Source organism: Arachis ipaensis, chromosome B10 (genome assembly GCF_000816755.2).
Source record: "Arachis ipaensis cultivar K30076 chromosome B10, Araip1.1, whole genome shotgun sequence".
Taxonomy (NCBI): Eukaryota; Viridiplantae; Streptophyta; class Magnoliopsida; order Fabales; family Fabaceae; genus Arachis; species Arachis ipaensis.
The window spans coordinates 33,882,805-33,888,037 of record NC_029794.2 but is presented as its reverse complement, the minus strand read 5'-3'; positions in this window follow the sequence as shown (position 1 = coordinate 33,888,037).

Below are 5,233 nucleotides of genomic sequence, written 5' to 3'. Positions count from 1 at the left end.
ATGGGTCACACACTAACGAGTGTTCTAATATTTGCTGTAGAATTATTTAATTATTAATTTGATTCGATCAAATAAATAATTATATTAATTCAAATAGAATATTATTATATTTTTTGCTAGCACCAAGAATATAATAATAGTATGATAATTGAGAATATTAAATGAGATTTGAGAATAATTAGTTATTCTATTTCTAAATTTGAATTATAAATTTGGATGAAGATCCTAATTGATTCTATTTTAAATTGTTATGATATGATTCATAAAATTTAAAGGAGTCAGATTTGGAATTTAAGAATATGATTTAAATTTGAATTGAGATTCAAATTTAAAATCAGTAACAAATCTCATACCATATATATGTATGCCAAGAGTAGAGGACGATGATACAGGAGAGAATAACAAGAGTTTTATTCCTTTACCTCTACACACATAAATGTATGTTAGCCTAATTCTTGGAGAAGAATTTTATGGCGTGCAAAGAGTTGCAAGAGGTTTCTCAATTTAGATCAGATGTCCCTTGGTCAAGGAGTTGACAGCAAAAGTTGGTCTCGGTGTGGATACGCATAGCACCTTCGTACCATCGAAGGAGAAAAGATTTTTACTAGTGTACTCAAGTATTTAGATCTGATCTACTATATATTTATTATTGGAATAAAAGTTTAAGCACAAAATAGATCTTTAAGGATTACTTCCTTTTCTTCCACTGCGTGTTATGAACACATGGTAATCCTTCAGTGGTATCAAAGTTTTGGCATTTTTGTGTTTAAATTTTTATTTCTATTTTCTTAAAGTTTGTGGATTAATAAGATTAATTCAAATTATTTTTTAAGCATGTGATGTATTTATTTCCATTGAGATGGTTTTCTAATAAATTAATAGTTGATTTATTTTAATTATTTAATTGTGATTAAATTATCATTTTTTAATATAAAAGGTATATTTATAATTAAATATTTTATTTAATTTTATTTATATATTAAATTTTATTGTGATTTTGATTACAATAAAAGGAATAAGATGCAAAATATCTTTTGTTTGTTTCTTATATATATAAGTGTATATATAAAGGTCAAATTTGATTTGATAATTTTTTTGGCTAAACGTTAGTACATGAAAAATCAAATTTTGATTTGATTGATGTGTTTTGAACACTATGATTTTAGAAATAGTTTTTCTAATATTCTTGATTATAAAGAGCGGCCTGACAATCAGGAGTTTTATTTTTCAAGATAATAATCAGTATATACATTTGATATATTAAGGATTTAATTTTATATTTTTACCTAGACAACCTGGGAGTATAAAATTTAATCCATAAATACTGATGAAAAAATTTTCTAACAATTGAGATAAATCCTAAAAGTTAGAAGATTGCCAAACAAATAAATTTATCTCTTGTTTACAAGGAACAACTTGACAATCAGGACACTTGTACTCAAAGATAGAATTTATTTATACATATGATGATGTATAAGGAGAACTAATTTTATGCTTGAACCTAGACTACCTAGGAGTATTAAATATAATTCAGTTAAATAATTGTCTGACAACCAGATAATTATTTAGGATTATAATTGTATGAGATACAATTTAATCATGTTTATTTAGAATAGGGATGAGTAACAACTTGATAACCAAGGTACTCATTCATGATTCTAAATAATTTTAGCAGAAATATAGATTTCTTAATTTACTTTCATATTTTAAATTTTAAAATATGTCCATCTTTCGTATGGCAAACTTGAAAGTAATATATTGACATTTGAGAATTGTTCTCATGTATGAAAGGGTTATCATGGAGATGATAATTCTATTAAAATAATATCCTCTAATAAAATTATTTTTTGAAATGGTCAGAACTTTTGAAATATTTGTAATATTATTTTACATGGGTTGTTTGGACAGTCATAAGTTCTAATTTCAAAGGCATTTCTCCACTATTTATTACAAAACATCTTGAGAAGATGTGGTGCCCAATGTAAGATAGTATGACTATCAAAGATTTTATTTAAACGAGTGGGAATATTGGGCAATATATTTTAAATTAAACAACTTTAGAAGTTGGAATGCCATTAACCAAATGATTTTAGCGAGAATTGTTCTTGCAAGTATTTTTAGATATTTGTTACAAATAATTTATAATTTTCTCTAGTATGATTAAGGTTTGTGGTCTTTTTGGAAAAGCTCAATATGAGTATTGAAGATGCGTATCAAAATTACTCTTAATGGTTGGTTTGACCAATAATAAAGATATTGAGTATTTTTTATTATAAGAGTTTAAAGTCTCTAATTATCTAATTGATATTCTATTGAATAGAGAATGAGATTCTCTCTATGTACAAATACTAGTATTCTATGTACTTCATTATGTTTAAGAAACAAGGAATTTGATTCAGCTACTAATCTTTCGTTAAATATTTGGATTACGTTTTAGAAACGTAGCTAAATTAACAAAGTTATTCACTAAGTCAATTTTAAACCCACATGAGATGTGGGAAAAGGCATAAGCTAAAACTCAAGAACATTAGAGTTTGGAGATGTCTTATATGTGTTAAGAGATTACACAATAATAGAATTGATATTAGGTCTAATAAATGAAATTTATTGGTTACCTTAAAGAAATAATGAGATTATTTTTATCACTCTACAAAGTGTCTATGATAAGAGGTTAAACTCCTATTTAGAAAAGGGATTCCATCTAAAAGAAAGAGTGGGAGTATAATTACTTTTATTAGAATTATATACCACTCAATAGAGGATATACTTTCTCCTAAAAGTATAAAAGGTTTGATCGTCAAACTAACTTTCCGAAAAAGTAGCCTATTCGTATAATGATACAATTCTATAAAGATAGATCTAATTGTTACTTAGATTTTTTATTATCATATTCAATAAGCATTGTTCCTAAAATAAAATTATGCACTATTGTAATAGGAGATTTCATATTTTGAGAAAATGTGATATTTATAATGCATTAGGTGTATCTTGTAAGAGGTCAAGTACATGTGCTCAAAAGTTAAGGTGTTTAAAGTCAACAGAGTTTTTGATAAATACAAATGTGCATTGAAAAATTATACACATGATTGATTGGCTCTAGTGCAAGTGGGAGATTATTGAGATAATAGTATGCCCAAGGTTCAATCCATCATGATTGGCTCTCGTGCAAGTGAGAGATTGTTGGGAATAAGGAGTATGACCACAATCCATCAATCATGTGTCAAATAATTTGTTATTATTATTATATTAAAATGTTAATATAATAATGTCCTTGATTAAATTTAGAGATTTATCATTATGATAGTGATCATAATATTGAGAGATAATTTTTTTTATAATTTAATCTAAATTGTTCTTGGTCATAGGATTATTAAAAAGGACATTAATAATCCCATTTATTAAATTATATATATAGATGGTGTATATAGAGATATGACCATTGAACTGACTCACCTTGAGAATTTCTAATGGTTATAATTACCGTATATTTGTCAATAGGATATTCTCAAGATGAACATAGTAATAGAGTTTCATTTGACCTACGACTGTCATAGTAATTAACAATGTATTTATTATACTTTGATTCCGGACACCTAATACCCTAGGGTGCTAGTTGAATGGATATTGGATATGATTTAAATACTTGTAGAATTAATGATTAGTCAATAAGGAATCCATCAACTTTCGGTAAAGCGTTTGAGCTCTATGATTATAATGATTGAGATGAATAAAACCTTGACCAAGGGGATTGAATGAATGAAGAAATGAGTTTCTTATGTCATTTACGGTTCATTATAATAATGGTAATAAGTTAGAGTTTGACAATTAAACCATACTCTAAAGGTTAACCAAGAGCTGGAAAGATGAAAGGAATTATACTTTGTTCTTCTAAGGTTCTTAGTAAAAATATATTACTTTATACTATCGGGTCGTTGAGGAGTGTTGCTAGACGCCAACCTTGGTTAGTAAATTTAGTATGACTAATTTACTACCCACTTAGTATTGAACCTATGGGGTCACACACTAATGAGTATTCTAATCTTTGCTGTAGAATTATTTAATTATTAATTTGATTTGATCAAATAAATAATTATATTAATTCAAATAGAATATTATTATATTTTTTGCTAGCACCAAGAATATAATAATAATATGATAATTGAAAATATTAAATGAGATTTGAGAATAATTAGTTATTCTATTTCTAAATTTGAATTATAAATTTGGATGAAGATACTAATTGATTCTATTTTAAATTGTTATGATATGATTCATAAAATTTGAAGGAGTCAGATTTGGAATTTAAGGATATGATTTAAATTTGAATTGAGATTCAAATTTAAAATCAATAACAAATCTCACACCATATATACGTATGCCAAGAGTAGAGGACGATGACACAGGAGAGAATAACAAGAGTTTTATTCCTTTACCTTTACACACATAAATGTATGTGAGCCTAATTTTTGGAGAAGAATTTTATGACGTGCAAAGAGTTGCAAGAGGTTTCTCAATTTAGATTAGATGTCCATTGGTCAAGGAGTTGACAGCAAAGGTTGGTCTCGGTGTGGATACGCATAACACCTTCGTACCATCGAAGGAGAAAAGATTTTTACTAGTGTACTCAAGTATTTAGATCTGATCTACTATATATTTATTATTGGAATAAAAGTTTAAGCACAAAATAGATCTTTAAGGATTATTTCCGTTTCTTCCGCTGCGTGTTATGAACACATGGTAATCCTTCAAAATTAATCTTTCAAATATTACAAATTAATTATTTTTATTCTTCAGTCACTTTACTAATAACATACATAACATTTAACATTTAACATTTAACATATCTAATTAAATATTAACTAAATATATTTATAAAAATCTATCAATCTATTTTTTTTTTCAATTACATCAACTCTAATTCCAATATAACTTAACCACTATGTTGATATAGACTATACTTATGATTTATATATTCTATCTAACACTAAATGGGTTTTTATATATGTATGTCCACATAAGGATAATGACTTGTCATTATTATTTTGAGATAGGCAAAGAGATTTAGATCTAATCAAAGCTTACTGGGACTCGACAAACACCATACAAGTATACAACTATGCAAACATAAACGAATAACATAAGAAAGAAAAAAAAAATAAAACTAGTAAAATCCATTACGTTTATTAATATCAGATCAGATAAGTTTGTCTACTTTTCAATAATGTCACCCTTT